The sequence below is a fragment of the Staurois parvus genome, unplaced genomic scaffold, assembly GCF_062004578.1.
Source record: "Staurois parvus isolate SC_StPar_1 unplaced genomic scaffold, SC_StPar_1.0 ptg000548l, whole genome shotgun sequence".
NCBI lineage: Eukaryota > Metazoa > Chordata > Amphibia > Anura > Ranidae > Staurois > Staurois parvus.
Window position 1 is genome coordinate 8,372,578 of NW_028318344.1, and position 19,407 is coordinate 8,391,984.

The following is a 19,407-nucleotide window of genomic DNA, read 5'->3' on the forward strand; positions in this document are numbered from 1 at the left end:
GGTTTCAGCGCTCTCACACTTTGAATGACAATTGCGCGGTCATACAACACAGTACCAAAACTAAAATTTTATCATTTTCTTCACACAGCTAGAGCTTTCTTTTGGTGGTATTTAATCAACACTGGGGTTTTAATTTTTTTGCTAAATTAACAAAAAAAGACCAAACATTTTGAAAACAACACGTTTTTCTTTGTTTCTGTAATAAAAGTTTACAAATAAATGTTTTTCATAAATTTAGGCCAAGATGTATTCTACTACATTTCTTTGGAGAAAATAACCCAAATTAGGATGTATTATTTAGTTTGTAGGAAAGTTATAGAGTTCACAAACTATGGGATATATTTGAAAATTGATCAATCCTGAAGTACTGAGGGCCAATCTAATTTCTTGAGGTCCAAAGATGTCACCACTATCCCTTCTCCTTCACTTATAAAACTAATGACAGTTCGGGGAGCTGTCATTGGGTAATGATCAGTGATGTGTTCTTGGCCAATCAGGTTTTTATTGGTTTTTGTTTGGTCAGTCAGGGACATTTTTTTTAAAAATATATGACTTGCCAAGAATTTGGGTACTATGTACCCATTAGTCATTTAAATGGGGGAGTATCAGGGAACTTCCAGATTCTGATAAGCGCCTGCCTGTAGACCCACATAAACACAAGCAAGGGTTGTGGGGAATAGGATTTGTACTCATCAACATGGTGAAAAGTGGGCACTCCCACTTTTTCATTTGTTAGAGCAAAATCCTGTTTACTGGATATTCACCTATTCATTCATCACTATGGCAAGAGTTATTCAATCCAGATCCCCTAAGCTCAGTTTCACTGAGCCCTGGTGGTCAAACATCCATCCCTATCCTGTGACTGGATAGTGAGAAAGAATGAGAGACATTCCTTGCATAAAATAATGTTTTTTGGCTTAACATCTCAAACCCAAATAATTCAAGTTTCAAAGTGAAATATTGTAATTTAAATACCGACAGATTTCATTGGCTGTGCTGATGACCTTTATTAATTAAATAGAAAAAAACAAGACAAGTTACACACATACATGAGCCCATTAAAAGAAATTATCTATCAGCCAAAATATATAGCCATGAACTTCCCTCACACGAGTAGCTGCCTGAAATGCTGTCTGCACATGTTCAATTGGGAGCCGCCAATACAAACGTCAGCAAGAAATACATCTCCCATATGTATGTTGACTCCATCCCAGAATAAGGATCATAGATGGTATAGCAGTGTAAGGATAGTGGCCATATTCCATTCCATTAGTTCAACATGGAGTAAAAGTTGCCCTTTGTTTCAAAGTGCATGGGAATGATATACTTATCACTTATACATTGTGCAGTGAAGGGAACTCTTAAGGCATCAGCATACCAAGACATTTTGGACAATTTCATGCTCCCAACTTTGTGGGAATAGTTTGGGGATGGCCCCTTCCTCTTCCAAAATGATACCAGTGCAAAAATCAAGGTCCCTAAAGACAGGGATGAGCGAGTTTGGAGAGGAGGAACTTAACTTTCCTGCACACCGATAAAACACCTCAACCCGATAAAACACCTTTGGGATGAATTAGTGTAGAGACTGCGAGCCAGGCCTTCTCATCTGACATGTACTTCTGGAAGAATGGTCAAACATTCCCATAGACACACTCCTAAACCTTGTGCACAGCCTTTCCAGAAGAGTTGAAACTGGTATAGCTACAACGGGTGGGTCAATATTGAAGCCTATGAACTAAGACTGGGATGCTATTAAAGTTCATGTGCGTGTAAAGGCAGGCATCCCAATACTTTTGGCAATATAGTGTACCTTTAGTTGTGTATTAACCAGTTGCCCTCCTGAGGATTTACCCCCCTTCCCGACCAAGCCTTTTTTTGCTATTCAGTGCTGCACTATTTCAACTGGTAATTACGCGGTCATGCAATGCTGTACCCAAACACAATTTACATCCTTTTTTCACACAAATAGAGCTTTCTTTTGGTGGTATTTGATCACCTGTGCGCTTTATATTTTTTTGCGCTATAAACAAAAAAAGACCAAAAATTTGGAAAAAAAACAATATTTTTTACTTTTGGCTATAAAAAAATATATAGCAAACTCAAAGTTAGTCATAAATTTAGGCCAAAATGTATTCTGCTACATGTGTTTGGTAAAAAATCCCACTAAGTGTATATTGATTGAAAGTTATAGCGTCTACAAACTATGGTATAGATACTGCAATTTACCCCATTTTTTGCTATACGGCGCTGCACTAGTTTAATTGACAACTGTGCGGTCATGCAATGCTGTAAATAAATTAAATTTATGTCCTTTTTTCACACAAATACAGCTTTCTTTCGGTGGTATTTGATCACCTGTGCACTTTTTATTTTTCGCTCTATAAAGAAAAAAAGACCAAACATTTTGAAGCAAAACTATATTTTATACTTTTGGCTATAAAAAATATATAGTACACTCAAAGTTAGTCATAAATTTAGGCCAAAATGTATTCTGCTACATGTCTTTGGTAAAAAGAAAATCCCAATAAGTGTATACTGATTGCTTTCTGTGAAAGTTATAGAGTCTACAAACTATGGTATAGATACTGCAGTTAACGTCATTTTTTACTATAATTTCTAATTTCTGTCATAAAAAAATATCCAAGAAACTTAAATTTTGTCATAAATTTAGGCCAAAATGTATTCTGCTACGTTTCCTTTGGTGTCTACTTTCCAAAAATGGGTCATTTGGGGGGGGGGGGTTTGATGTTATCCTGGCATTTCAGGATCTCCAAAACTGTGATGGGTAGTCAGGAAGTGTATTGAGGAAATAAAGCCCTTTAAAAGTATGAAGGTGCTTATTGGATTTTGGGGTCCTGTACTTGGCTGGACTGCCCAAAAGTCTCCCACATGTGGTATTCCCATACTTTGGAGAAGTAGCTGAATGTATTTTTGGGAGTAATTACACATATACCCATGGCATGTGTGAGCAATAAATCTTTTAAGTGACAATTTTGTGTAAAAAAAAAATAATTTTTTTTCTGTCATTTTCCAAAAACTTGTGGTAAAAATAAATTCTTCTATTGACTCAACATGCCACTCAACAAATAGTTTGGGGTGTTTACTTTCCAAAAAAGGGTCGTTTTTGGGGGTGGGGGCATTTTATGCCCAGTATTAGAAGTTTATGCCACACATCACTCACTCTTCTAACCACCTGAAGATCAAGCCTTTTCTGACAGTTTTTGTTCACATGAAAAAAAATCTGTATTTTTTCCTATGAAATTACTTTGAACCCCCAAACATTATATATTTTTTTAAAGCAGACACCCTAGTGAATAAAATGGGGGTGTAGCAATTATTTATGTCACATACTACTAGCGCAGTGATTTGTCAAACACAATTTTTTTTAAAAAAATAAAATGTTTTACTTTTAATGCACAAAAACACAATATATTGGCCAATTATTTGGTAAAATATAAAAGATGATGGTATGCCGAGTAAATAGATACCAAATATGACATGCTTTAAAACTGTGCATGCCCCGTGCAATGGCGACAAACTGCATACATTTTTAATATCAATAGGCAACGCTTTAAAAGCCTTTACAAGCTACCATTTTAGATTTACAGAGGAGGTCTAGTGCTAGAATCCCTGCCCTTGATCTGATGTTCGTGGCAATACCTCACATGCATGGTGCAAATGCTGTTTACATACTGGCACAGGGTCAACGCACGAGCACACAGGTGCGCACATGCGCGCGGGGGGGGGCAGCGAGGGTGCTTTTTTTTTAAGTTATTTTGATTTTTTTTTTATTTGTACACTGTCCCTTTCATTTTTTTAATCACTTGTAATGCTATCACTTCAATATAACTTCAATGGGCATTCTCATATAGTCTTTTTTGAGAAATCTGGGGTCTACCAGACTCTAGATATCTCCTCTGCCCTTACATTATCTAATCAAACCAAGATCGGTGTGATCATATGCGTTCCCAATTTACAAATGGTGCTGTTTATATCCTGCAAAACTGAAGTGATAATAAAATGCTTGTGGCTTCCGATTTCTTAGACTATAGAGATGATTGGCACCACTCTGGTCTCCAATCATGTCTATGGTCAGCTGGCAGAAACACTGGCTGCATTCTCAGGTTCCCCCGATAGCACGGGACTGCCCGAGAAGGCCGTGAAAGGCAACGGGGGAGGGGTCTTCTTCTACTGCTGCTTGTAAAAGCAATACTGCAGCTACTTAGCCACTAGGATTGTTTTTACATGAAAGCCCATTGCCAGCTGAAAAAAACGATACCAGGATGATGCCTGGAGATGCAGGCATCATCCTGGTATAACCACTCAAAGTCCAGTGATGTACCAGTACGTCGCTGGTCCTTGTAGGGTGTATATGCTATGTTCTTTTTTTTTTCATTCAGTCCACAGGCTGCATAAAAAAAATAGAAGTAATCTCTGCCAGAAAAAGTTTATGGTATGCCCACCATTAGAGTATACCGCCTTGCATCCATCCACTTCTAATGGTGGGCACACATGAAATGTGCCAAAAAATATTATAAAATATATATGCCGAATCATAGGGATATATATATATATATATATATACAGTATATATATATATACTGTATATGCTGAAGCATAGTCTCCACGTGACTATCTTTTCCCTCATAAATCCAAAACTTATATGTATAGCTTATTGCCCTCTCACAGGTCTTATACTTCTTGGCCCTATATGTGGCACATTGTTTGAATGTAAGGCGGCCAGAAAAATGAATGAGGGACTCATCAACACAGATGTTTTGCTGGGGAGTATAGACATCTGCACATTTTTGGTTTGGTTGATTTACGAGGGGCCGAATTTTGTGGAGCTGGTCAAATTCAGGGTCATCCTGAGGACCACAGAGTGCATTGTCATTGAAGTGCATAAAACGCATTATACTCTCATATCTATGCCTGGCCATGGCAGCAGAGAACACAGGCATCTGATGAATTGGGTCTGTGGACCAATACAACCGAAATTCATTTTTTTAGTAATGCCCATGTTGAGGGTTAGGCCCAAAAAAACTTTACATTACGAAACAGTAATGGGTTTCCATGCGAATGGTCTGGCAAGGTTTGAATTGGGTTGGCAGCGATAAACTGTTGTGCATATAGATTGCTTTGATCCACAATCAATGCATACAGATCTTCTGTGAAAAACAGGTCCAAAAAAATCAAGGGGAGTATTTAAATTAGCTGTTTCCACCTAAATTCTGGGTTGGGCAGTGAATGGAGGAAGTATGGGTGCTGCAAAATATGTGGGCTACCAATTGGGATTTGCAAGCACATCCGGAAGGATACTAGGGTCACTACGGGCCTGTGTGCTAATTCTTGGTGGCTACGGGATACTTGTGCTCGACACCACACCAGCTTGTACTGCACTTATGGGACTCGCCATGTCACCAAGTTATACTGCAGTGCTGGTATGTGAAAGACCAGGATGTACTAGGCTGCTGATGCTTGCCAGTTCACCAAAAGGTAGAGTGGCACTAGTACTGGCACTCTGCTGCATATGATTCATCATGCTATTGTAACATCTCAGCAACCTGGGAATAGGGTTGGGTACGCCTGATTTTAGCAGGGACCTCTTCTCCATCATCTGAGCTATCTGTTAGTGTGCCGCTGCTATCTACAGGTTCGTATTCTGAGGCTGATTCTGTCAGTGAGTCATCCCCTTCTCTCTCATCTGACATGCTCAGATTCCTGTAGGCCTCTTCACTAGAGTATCTTTCCATTCACATTTTGGTCACTAAATTTATAGGCACCTAGTGAAACTCACGGGAAAAAGAGCACCTGACTGTCAGGAACTGCTTGAACCACTACAAAAACAGAGATTAGGCCTGATTCTGTGAACACTGCGGTTTTGTGTGCAATGTATCAAGTGACAGTGATCTACTGACGCTGCACTTGCTGGGGGAGAAGGGAGGGTAAACGTAGGGGCTAAACGCAGGTACTGCGGCTGATCCCGCTAATGCTGCATTTTTTGGGACACTATAGTAATGTGAATTCTGGTATAGTGCTGATCTGATCAAAGATATTGATTCGTTCAGACATTATACTAGCAATGGAGGTTTATTGTGTATGTGAGCCTCTTCCTGGCAATCAAGGTGTTAAATGTGATTACTGGTGTACTGACGGGCAATTTGACGCTATCTGGGAGGGGCTCAAAAACCGCGGGAGCGCGAATCACATACATATACGTGATTTTACGCACCCGTGCCGCCCTGTAGCAGTATTTCTACTATAGGGCGGCGCGGAAGGATTGCAAACAGCCAGTGGAGGACCCTGTGGGCGATTAGTTTGTCATCCTATACAGTGATCCATAGTGGGTGTTTCTTGCCCTGTTGATCTCTTATCATTTGGAGATTATGGCTATCTGGTAAGAGCATTTGCCTGATTTCAAGGTGCTTTGGGATTATCACACATGAAACTGTGGCACTTGATTTTAATCCAAGATTCTACATTGGTTCCTTGGTAGAGCCCTGAATATCACTTTTGGGAGTGGACTTTCATTATTATTTTAATATTATTTTGGTATATGGAACACAATTTTTTTGTGATAGAACATCTAATTTTGTCATTTTATTGGTGGTTTTATACACATTTGTCTATACTGATAGTATTTATATCATTTCATTACTTGAGTTCACTTTCATTTTGAATTTAAAGTGCTACTAAACCCATGACCCTGCATTCACTATATCTGGGCTCCCACAGTACACACAACATGGAAATGCAATTATTTTAGTAAATATAAACTGCTAAATACCTTTTCTCATCAGTAGTATAAAGCAGTCTTGTGGCTTCTATCAGTGTCCAGCTGAGCAATGGTTAAAGCTTGTAGGAGGAGTTTAAATTTTCCCCTGATTGTCCTCTGAGGCTGCATAACTCCTGACTCTGCCTGGACAGTGCTGATTGGCCCTGTGCTGATGACATGCACCCTCCCATAGAAAAAAAAACCTCTCTAGCCAAGCACACTAAAATGAGCGTGTGCGTGGTGACTCCTGGAGCTCTGTACTATCAGCAGATGGATTGGGGACAGCTGAAGAAGGGGAGGATCAGAGAAGACAGGATCAAGCAGCCTTTTTACACAATGTTGAGGATCCCTTAGGATAGATCCCTCAGAGAGTATAACAAGCATATACAGACTGATTTTTACTGTTGTGGGTTTAGTAACATTTTAGGTTTTAGGTTTTGCACATTCTTTTTGGATATTATTTGTTTATTCCTGTATCATAATAACATAATGTGCAGCATTACCCCCTAGCACTGAGCGCATAATTGTTTCTTGGTTTATTTATGTTTGTTTTACTTAAGTGAAGTTAGAAAAATATAATTTCAGCACAGGCCAAGTTTCATTACAGGACCAGTGCACTTCTTCTTCAGAGTTGCAGCATTGCATATAATGTGGTAGTATTTTTTCAAGTTGAAGTGGAATTCCAAGATAAAGCTAACTAAACTTAAGAATGCTCCTTCCCCACTCCTAACACCTAAAGTGACTAACCTATGTAAGAAAGATCTGTATACTTATTTATTTCCAGGCCAGTCCGGTCCAGTTACATGATCCAGCTCCCCTGAAGTGGTGGCTGCGGAGAAAATGAGGGAAAACCAACAACGGATGGGCCATTGTAAGCCCGTAGGTGGCATCATCACTTTAAGGCATTGACAGCCATTGTCAAGCACTCTCTCCTCCCTTCTGCAGCTGCCAATGGCTGAAACGGGAGATCTTGTGACAGGACTCTATAAGGTTTTAAAAAATGCAGATAAATGACCCTGGAAAAGAAAAGCATTTATACCCACCTGTGTCTTCTACGTCTGTTCTGGCACTGCAGCCTGTCTGACTGTTTAGCAGGTACTTCTGGGAGTGTTGAATGTCTGTCCCATTACCCCCACCCTGCACACTGTGAATCCATCCTCTGACCCCTAGAATTCTGCAGTCCTGTATTGTTATAGGGGACAGAGGATGGAACCATGGCTTGTGATGGGTGGCATTGCTTGGACCTTTCATGTAAATATTTATTTAATCTGACACTTCACTAAGGATACAAGCAGTATTGTTCAATGATGAAGGTATATATTTATTTATTATAGGTACTTATATAGCGCCATCAATTTACGCAGCGCTTTACCTATATATTGTACATTTACATCAGTCCCTAACCCTCAAGGGGTGTACAATATAAAGTATATATTCCAGATAGGCTAAAAAGGATACTTTTAGCATCTAGGTGGTGATTCATTTATATGAATGCTTACAAAATATAAAACTTTAAAGTAATAAACCATAGACTTCAACAATATATTTTTAAGCTTGTATTCACTTACCTAAGAAAATACAGTTTCCCCTGCAGAAAATGACTTACAAATCCATGATAAATAGCAAAGGTGTCTATCTAATCAGTAATGCTTTGAAAACTGTTCAATGACGCCCTGGAAACAGCTTCAACTCAGAAGAACCAGAACAATCCCTACACAATGCTTTGAGCCCCTGGCTGTATAATTTAGTTCCTAATTACTTCTGTGTCTCTTCTTTCCTGATGGAAAAGCTAGCTGCCAGCAGGTCAACCCTGCCATTGTCATTTCCAAAATACATAGTTTCCTTTTTTTATATCAATAGGTCTGGCGCTCAACCAAGACTACCACAGCTGGGAATCAGTCAACCCTAATGCTGTATACCCAGTAAGTGGAACTTAATTTTCTAAAATGGTTTTACTACTATTGTAACATACAAAAACGAAATAACTATTTCAGTCATGCAATAATACATTCAAATTGGGTTGAAGCTTTACTGCAATATTTAGCATGTTCCAGATATATTTTTCTACAGGGAAATTACCTTCTTCCCTTGTTTATAAATGCTATAGACATAAGTTAACTGAATTACTGGTGTAGTCAAGGATTCATGCATCACTAATGCCGAGTTACATAGAGCCGTAATACTGAAATTGGCTACATTGTTACTATAAAAAAAAGAACCCCCCCAGTAAATTACACAGCTTGATTCTTCTAGTATCTGATATTTACATGCAAACTCCATGAGACATGATGGAAGTAAATTTCACCTACTATTATAGACTCAGCTAAATCTTGAGACCAGGAGCGGACTGACCATTTGGAAACTCGGGCACTACCGAGGGCCCGGGGTCAGTAGGGGGCCCCATGAGATGCCCCTGGTACCTTTTTCATAGGCTTTTTTGAGTTTGGGCAAGGACACAGGGGCCCCATGATCCCCTATTGTCCGGGGGCCCCATGAGTTGTCAGTCCGCCCCTGCTTAAGACTAATTTAATGGCAAGTCATTTGTAACCCCTAGATTTATTATCCAATAGCGATATCAATAGTATTGTTGTATACTTGAGGTCCTGGAGTGGCCTAGCCAGTCTTCAGACCTTAATCAGATTGAAAATCTGTGGAGGGAGCTGAAAATGTGAGTTGCCAAACATCAGCCACCAAACCTTAATGACTTGGGGAGGATCTGCCAAGAGGAGTGGGTCAAAATCCTTCCTGAGATGTGTGTAAACCTGGTGGCCAACTATAGGAAACATCTGACCTCTGTGATTGCTAACAAGGGATTTGCCACCAAGTACTAAGTCATGTTTTGTAAAGGGGATCAAATACTTAAATCCCTCATGAACATGCAAATCTGTGCATAATTTGTTAGACATGCATTTATTTTGAATTTTTGTTGCTATTCTGTCTCTCAGTGTTACAATACACCTACCATTCGATTTTTAGACTGATCATTTCTTTGTGAGTGGGCAAACATTAAAAATTAGCAGGGAATCAAATACATATTTCCTTCACTGTAGATCAACCTCTGTTTACCATGTCAAGCTTTAAAGTGGTTGTAAACCTTTACATATACCCAGTGAAGTGACTGGCCTTAGGTGCTACACATTGATGAAACAAATCCTTCTGAATAAGTGCATAAGTTGTACCCGTTTATCTGTAGTTTCTCTTCTCTACAAAAGTTCAAGTTAAGAATTTATAAAGCTTTTCTGAGAATTCAGAAACAAGGGGGCTGAAATTACACTCTGCAAAGCTCAGTGAGGAGTGCTCTGAGAGTGGATTGGAGGGAAGAAATATACTGCCTCCACAAAGCTCACAGGAACAGAGATGAGGCTGTCAATCTGCTAGAGGTCCCTCCCCTGTCACCATTTTTCTCTTGATGTCAAGAAAACTTATCAGAAATGATTCATGCTGATAGCAGAGGAAAGAACTGAAATAAATTGTGTCTCCACGCCAATGGTGTGAACTTGTTGTGGTTAATTGAAATAAAAATAAAAACAAAATGAATAAAATTATTATTAAGCTGCCTCCCTGTAAGTGAACAATAGGGAAATTGCCCTCATATATTGAAAAAATAACTAATTAGGGGCACTACACTCCAAAAATACTAATCTTTCCTAAAGCGTTCATAGAACTATGCTTATACTGTACATAAATATATACTCCTATCAATTAATTACATTAAAAAAATATAATAAATTAATTCATACATTTATTGATTAAAATAATCTTTAGATTATTGTGTCCATGTTCAGAGTTCTGACCGGATAGAGATGTTCTTACCGGTGTGAAAACAGTAACAGAGGATATAAAGTGTATCGTGATCTCTTTTATAACTAAAGGGGTCATTTTGGTCAGGTGAGTGATTTATTCTCACGGGCACATTTTAGTGGAAAATATATTTTATATGGTGGAGGTGGAAGAGAAGCGGAACATTGGAGATATATGTGTTGATATGAACATGGATACAATGAACTAAAGATTATTTTATTTTAATCACTGAATTTATTAAGTAATTTATTATATTTTTTACTAATTCATTGATGTGATTATATACAGTATTTATGTATATGCATAGTTATATGAATGCTTTTTACGTAAGATTAGTATTTGTCGAGTATATTGCCCCCTATTTGCTTCTTTTTTCCCTAGCAGAGGAAAGAAGCAGCAGACAGAAATGACACTTAGGGGTCTTAGGGACTTATTTACTAAAGCTAGTTCACTCAGAATCTTGTGCATTTCTTCAAAGAAACCAATCAGCTTCCAGGTTTTGTTGCTAAAGCTTAACTGAACAAGTTGAGGATAAAAGCTGACTGGCTACCATGCACAGGTGCACAAGATTCTGAGTGAACCAACTTTAGTCAATAAACCCCTTAGCACTCCTTACTGAGACAAGTACTTTAATTGTAAACATCAGACATAAAATATAAACAGTTTAACCACAAAATTTACCCCCTTCCTGACCAGGCAATTTTTTCCTATACGGCACTGCGTTACATTAACTGACAATTGAGTGGTCATACAACACTGTACATAAATTAAATTTATGTCATTTTATGTATTTTTTTCCACAAATAGAGCTTTCTTTTGGTATTTGATTCACCACTAGGTTTTTTATTTTTAATTTTTGCGCTACAAAAAAATATAAACTTACAACTTAAAAAAAAATCTGTATTTTTTTACTTTCTGCTATAAAATATATCCAATCAAAATGTTAAAAATCTAATTTCTTTTTAAGTTTAGGCCAAGATATATTCTGCTACATATTTTTGGTAAAAAATCCCAATAAATGTATATTGATTGCTTTGCACAAAAGTTATAGCGTCTACAAATTATGGTATATATACTGGAATTTTTATTTATTTATTTTTATACTAGTAATAGAGGTAATCAGCGATTTATAGTGGGACTGCGATATTGCGATGGACATTCTGACACTAACTGACACTAACTGACACTTTGTGGGAACCAGTGACACTAATACAGTGATCAGTGCTAAAAATATACACTGTACTATTGACACTACTTGGGAAGGGGGTTAAACATCTAGGGTGATCAGAGAGTTAACCGTGTGCCTAGCCAGTGTTTATATGTGTACTATATTGTGTTTTTACTAAGGGATGTGCTGGATTTTATTTCCAGCTTTGCAGGGTAAAAAAAATCCAGCACATCACCACTAACAAGACACAGCTCTGCCTTGTTTACATAGGCAGAGCTGTGTTCTGTCTCTCTCCTCTCGGGTGCCGGAGGTCATCCATTGGCTGGCACCCACTGATCGGCTTCTTCTGTGACTAATCACAGAAGGAGCGGTGCCCCGGGGACGCAGGCGCCCAACCAGGAAGTGCAGAATCACGTATATATACGTGATACTGCACACCGCAGCCACCATGTAGCAGTAAAGCTGATATAGGGAGGCCGCCCACTAGTTAATGTCCAAATTTGGGCTCCCCAGCCCATCAACTTATTTCCCACAGCATTAAAAAAGAAAAGCCTCTGCTCCCCTTTATCCCTGGTGTCTTCAGTCCATTTAAATCCCATGTCCTCTTCTCCATGTTTTTTCTCAGGCAGTAGGCATATCCTAAATGATGATGTGAATAATGTAGGGAGCAGAGACACATAATGATGGGATTCTGCCCATCTGCAGCATTATCCTGTAAGTCCAGGGTGGGGTTGGGGGAAGGGGGGCAGAGCCTCAAAACCCAGGGTTCACAGGAATTTGCTAAACGGTAATGACATTGGGTATCATTCAATCCAGAAGACAAGAATGTCTGGAATTAGTGACTGTGTTAGTCTGGGGAGGACAGTGATGGAGATAGCCACTGGTTAATGAAAAAATTGAGAAAAGCACTCAGATCTCACAGTAATTGAAAAAAACATAAATTATCTTATAAAACAAAAATGACAACTCACATATGCTCAGTTTGTATTGGTGCACATCAGACAGCAGGGTACAGTTCTGTGTAAGCCCGTTCACCATGACCAGTTATGTTGTTATCTTTTAGTATATGTATGCCCTCCATTAAGGCTTCAGCAGCCAGATCAAGTCCAATTTTATACCTGTGGATTTACCTTCTATCCTGAGGATTATCACTGCAGTTTGTTATCCCATTCATTGCCTCCTGTAGACATGGATTGCCAAATACTGTGCACATTTTTTCCACCTTCTCATTTCATACTGTATATAAGCATAACAGTCGGAGCTGCTTTTTTATTTTTAGGCTGTGCTCAAGGATGGATTCTGTCTGTTTCTGCCCAAGCTGGGCATTAAAAGAAACTTGACGTGAAAAAAATATGGAAGCTACCAAGCATGGCTTCTCCTGAAAATGTTAGATGCCTGGCTGTCATACTGACCACTGATACTCTATCAGTGACCTAGAATGAGTATATGGACAAGTACAGTATCACTGACATTCCTGATTTTTGTACTTAGGCTGCATCAGTGGTTAAAAAAGTATTAAATCCACAATGGCACTGAGCCAGTAAGACAATTTTTATTTTCAGGAGGTCAGCAATGGTGGCCAATGTTTTTCTCTAATGACAGCATTACTGTAAATTTAATTATTTTATCAAACCTTTCATTTTAATATATCTGTACTTAGAAATGAACACATGATGCATTCCCTGGTATCCTGGGCAAAGAGAATGTGTTAAATCTAATAGCTAAACACCCTTGGACACTCAGTAAATTGTCTTTGCTTTGCACTGCATCATAAAGTTATTGCAATCCACATCTGCCAGCATTGATACTGTAGCCTTTGTTCTTCAGAATAGCTGTTCTGAGCAAACACTATACATGGGAGAGGTCTGACACATGGGCTGATGAAGGCATTTTAAGTCGTTTATACATCCTGAATAACAACATCTGGCAGCTGATTTTATTTAGTCTCTCTTTTTATTATCTGGGAGATATTTGGAATAAATTGAATCTTATATTCAAAATTATGGACCACACCTGCCTGTGTTTATTATGAAAATATGATTTATACAATACCTTTCAATAAAGATTTTAAGGGATATCTAAACCCAAGATCAAAAATGCAATATATTGCATCAGCCCTTTTATGTGTTGTCTGCATTTGTTTTCTGTTTTTCAGGTTAACAACATTTTCTCAAAATACATTTAAATACCTGTTGATCCTGTAAAAAATTCACTGTCCTATTAATTTCCTGTGCATTGAATTCCCATCTCTCCTAAGCTGGCCATGCACTTGTGTGAATTTTGACTGGTACGAAATTTGCTTTGCTTCCTACAGCAAAATCCATGGTCCGAGAGAGCTTTCAGAGCATCAGAGGGATCTCATTTTTAGAAGGTATCAGCCAGGAGAAGGGTACAAAAGAATTTCCAAAGCATTAGATATACCATGGAACACAGTGAAGACAGTCATCATCAAGTGGCGAAAATATGGTGCAACAGTGACATTACCGAGAACTTGACGACCCTCCAAAATTGATGACGAGAAGAAAACTGGTCTTGGAGGCTGCTAAGGGACCTACAGTAACATTAAAGGAGCTGCAGGAATATCTGGCAAGTACTGGCTGTGTGGTACATGTGACAGCAATCTCCAGTATTCTCCATATGTCTGGGCTTTGGGGTAGAGTGGCAAGACAGAAGCCTTTTCTTACAAAACATAAAAGCCCAGCAAAATTTTGAAAAAACACATCTGAAGTCTCCCAAAAAGCATGTGGGAAAATGTGTTATGGTCTGATGAAACCAAGGTTGAACATTTTGCCCATAATTCCAAAAGATATGCTTGGCGCAAAAACAACACTGCACATCACCAAAAGAACATCATACCCACAGTGAAGCATGGTGGTGGCAGCATCATGCTTTGGGGCTGTTGGAACTGGGGTGTTAGTCAAGGTAGAGGGAATTATGAACAGTTCCAAAAACCAGTCAATATTGGCACAAAATTCAGAAAAAATATATGGATAGCGCCAGAGAAATGAAATAAATCACTCTAGTGAAAAATATATAAAATTAAAAGATAAAAAAATTCTAATAAATATAAGCTGCAAAACCTAAACCTTAACAGTGGAAATACAGGTTACACTCATATTATAAAACAAAATAAATTATAAATGTGTAAGCAACATATAAACATAAATATATTTGGTGTCCAAATAAATTGTGAAAAATAAAATAAAAATAAGTGCAAAATAAAGTCCAAAACACCAATGCAATAATGTTTTCTTTGTGTCACGATAATGTTCAAATAAATCTTTCAGTGTTCAACCAAATTCACCGTGCACAAAATCCACCACCAGATAAATTAAATGAACTCACCAGAGCAATATGCTGATCAAATTATAAATCAGCATAAGCGCTCTCTGCTCTGGGAGCAATACTCTGCAGGAGAGTGATCAACAATGTAGATTCTATCCTTAGGATCTGGGAGCAATACTCTGCAGGCAATTACTCGACAATAATGGAATGTTTCTTTCTGGTCACCGCCTCTTCAAATATTCAGGACAGTACTCGGGAATCAAGAGAAAAAAAACTCATGGTGCAGTACCATTAAAACCATGCTTTTATTAAAACAACAACCATTGCACTCACAATCATAGGTGTGGCAGCCGACACCAGCAAACACAGCGTTCTCAATAATCAATAGACTAACCCAGTCTCCTCCAGCATCCACGGACGCCGACAGCTCGGGAACGTTGTGACGTCACATCCACAGGCTCCTCCCTACGCATTTCGTCACCAGACGTACTCACGGACGGATTTATATTTGTCTAATTTTTTTACATCACAGAAACCTGACATTTTAACAGGGATGTGTAGACTTTTATATCCACTGTAAAGGAGATAAGGGAAGGGAGGGGGGGATCCATGTTGAGCAATTCAGAAGAACAGCCTAGGATGACAATGCTGCTCCTCCATAGAGACAGTACAGTGAGTAAGCACTGTGACACTAGGACAACAAATGTGTTACTGGCAGGATTACAGGGTTAAAATTATGGGTAAAAAAAGTGAAAAAAAAATAAAACAAATGCAGTCATCATTTCTGCAGGGCATTACATTTTCAGTTGTGGGTTTAGATACACTTTAACAATTATGTTGGCAACATTGATCATAAAAACAACTAGATGAATACATCCAACAGTATCTTTTAATATCATGAAATGGTCTAAAGTGTTGCCTTGACTGGTATAGCTGTTTTTCACAATTAAAACCTAGTTGATGCCAACATTGTTGTTCTGATTATTGTTTTTTGTATGTTTACAAGTACAATATGTAGTCAATTTATTGCTTGTATAAATCTTTATTTTCCAAATACCCATTTAAAGCTGAACATATATATATACTGTATATATATATATATATATATATATATATATATATATATATATATACTTTAATACTAACAAATGGTATGAATCAGCTTTATGTATACCAACTGCCTTTGCAAACCTATTTTTTACCTTAACAAAATAGCAGTGACATTATCACTATGCTGCCCATAGATTTGATAAAGAGCAGGTCTGTGGAGGGATGGGGGGCTCAATAGGCCCACCCACCCACAAGATCAGTCACCTTGCAAAAGGGAAGAAGCAGGGGTGGCTGTTCTTTATTACATGAAGTTCCTGCACAGAGGCACAGTTTCATACTAGATTACTGCAAAGTAAACCAGATTTAAGTAAGCATACACATGTATTTTGCTTTTAGACCATATTTACTTTTCTCAGAGTTTAGCTTTAAAACTCTTCACTATTCATTTTAATAGCAAAACTCAGCACTAGTTACTCACTTGTTTACTGCCTCTATCTTACCTGGATGTCTAACTGTATATATAAGAAAAACCTTATGGTGTGTCCCACCTCTGATTCATTCAGCTATGTGTGATGTAAATTGAAAGAGATTCACAGATTCAATAAAAAATAGTAAAATTGCCTAAATGTTGCAAGTGGTAAATGCAGGAAATTACTTTGCAAGATCTGGTATTCATGACTAAAAAGACATTAAAAACAATATTTTTAGAACTGAACATGAAAGAAAAAGAACAATATAGGAAGAAATATATATGCAAAAAGCATTACACATCCCCATCAAGAGTAAGCAATAAAGCAGACATATACAGTGCACCAAACATTAGCTGTAGGCCTCATATTCCACATTGCATTAAGCTTAACATTTGATTGAGACAGCCTAAGGGTTTTCTCACTTCTTTGAATGTGGAATACAATTTTGTTTTTATTTTATTCATTTATTACATTTCCTCATGTGATGGGCAATTAAGGAAGCACTCATATTAGCACTTTTAACCGATCCTGGGCAAGGTTCAGCCCCTTGGGCTGGATCATATGTGTAGTGTGAGTGCTCTGAACCGTGTCCAGTACTAGTTAAGTGTACTGCACCCGGGACCCCTCATGATCTGGTATTGTTTGCTGCAATGTGAGTGCAAAGCATGTCAGAACACAGTTCTTGCCATAGAGAACTGTGTAGCGAAACAGGGATTGCTGCTCTGGATATCAGGGGAGTGTACCCAGGAACACTTCCTTACAATCCAGTATGAGTGCAAATCAGTGGGATTGTGGGATATGGGAGAATTGAACTTGGGCACAGTTCAATTAAACTGGCCTGAGTGGGAATTCACTCTTGGATTTTTAGCTTCTTCAGTTCTTCAGTCAGTTCACAAAAATTTAAAGTCAGCAGCTATAAAAACCGCAACTACTGATATTTAATAAACAGACAATCAGCTGTCCAGGGATCCAGCGCTGTTCTCACCTGAGCCGCTTTTTTTCCACCATTCACAAACTCCTCCTGTGTTGTTCTGGGCTATTCCCTCACTTTTCTCATGATCATCCTTACCCCATGAGGCGAAAGGAGCTCCAGACTGAGGGCGATTGATGGTTATTTTGAATTTCTTGCATTTGCAAATAAACTCTCCAACAGTTGTTTCCTTCTCACCAAGCTTCTTGCTGATAGTCTTGTAGCCCATTCCAGCCTTGTGCAGGTCTACAATCTTAAAAGAAGTGGTTCAGCGAGCGCTAGGAGTGATCAAATGGAGCAGCAAATGCACTAAAAGGAAACCTTAAAACCCTCTAAAATGGTCAAAAAGCAAACAGCACAGCACTAATAAAACAATATATGTGTATATATGCCTGAGGCTCACCATAAACTCATAAATAATGAAATATAATAAAATCATAAGTAGTAAAGTCCAGAAATTAGTGTATAACAGTTCTATAGTACTCTAAGGAAGATACGATCGGGAAGATGACTGATACTCCCAGTAAGGCATAAACTTGGTGTCGTGCAGGAAATATAAAAATTGCGCACTCACCAGATGCGCAATTAATAAGCGCAATGATCAAAACCAGAGGTCCCCTGTTGTCCTGGAAAAGGTGCAGCTCGAAATGGATAAACTATTCCTCTGTATTTGGATGACGTCTTTAAAGGTCTTCTCTAGTTGCGGGCTGCAGTGGGGGTCAGCAAATTAAATCACTCTCCTCCGGGCCTTAGGAATGGTCACCAATAGATCCTGGGGGATTAAATGCTCGACGTGGAGCAAAAAATAGTATCCATAGTGTAGTACGTCAAGTTGTAAAATATTTTTTTAATGAATCAAAAATTGTAAACACACATAATAAAAATCCCGAAGGCAATTTGCCAATAGGTAAATGGTAGACAGATAGCATACAGCGGGAAACCGCTTAGTTCATTAACCAGCTGGGTAGTTGTGTGGTCAACAGACCTCCTTGATCCGGTGGCGTGACGTCACAGGTCTACAATCTTGTCCCTGATGTCCTTTGACAGCTGTTTGGTCATTTGCCCATGGTGGTGAGGTTTGAATGGAAGTAAGCGATTCTATGGACAGGTGTCTTTCATACACATAACTTCTTAAATTGACAGGGCTAATCTGAGTACCACATGAGCACATAGCCAGTCTGTGGGAGTCAGAATTATTGTTGGTTGGTAAGCGATCAAATACTTATTTTACTTAATGAACTGCAGCTCTATTTATAACCATTGTATCGTGTTTTTTTCTGGATTGTTGGTTGATATTCTGTCTCTATCATTTAAAATACACCTATGATAAAAATTATAGAACCTTAATTTCTTTGTAAACGTGCAAACTTACAAAATTTGCAGGGGATCAAATAATTAGTTCCCCCACTGTATTTGTCATTAGGAAAGCTTCAAAGTTCCTTACATACACAAAGCACCCATAAAAATCAAAAAAGTTTAGGTACCTAAAAAGAGTATGTATCATATAGCAATGCCCGCTGATGGACAGCTGAAGGCTGGTAGGTAATGTTCATTCCCAAAGTACTGTACTATACCTGCACTATATTCCTTACTTATACACTTACCACTGAAGAAAAGAAAAAAAGAGAGAAGTAGCAATAAAGAAGTTATGAACAATGATGTGTACATCATGGGAGACCATGTCTAATTAAAAGGTCTGTGAGGTTGATTAAAAAAGACATAAAAAAGACAATGAGAACAAAAGTGTATTTGTTTTCCATCAGTCAGCATTTTGCTCTCAGTTTCCATAAAATGAAAGGTAAAGCCTGATCAAACTAAATCCATGTGTGAACTCTTGTTTATGCTACTTTATACCACCATAAAAGAAGTTGTTTTTTCAAAAACACAT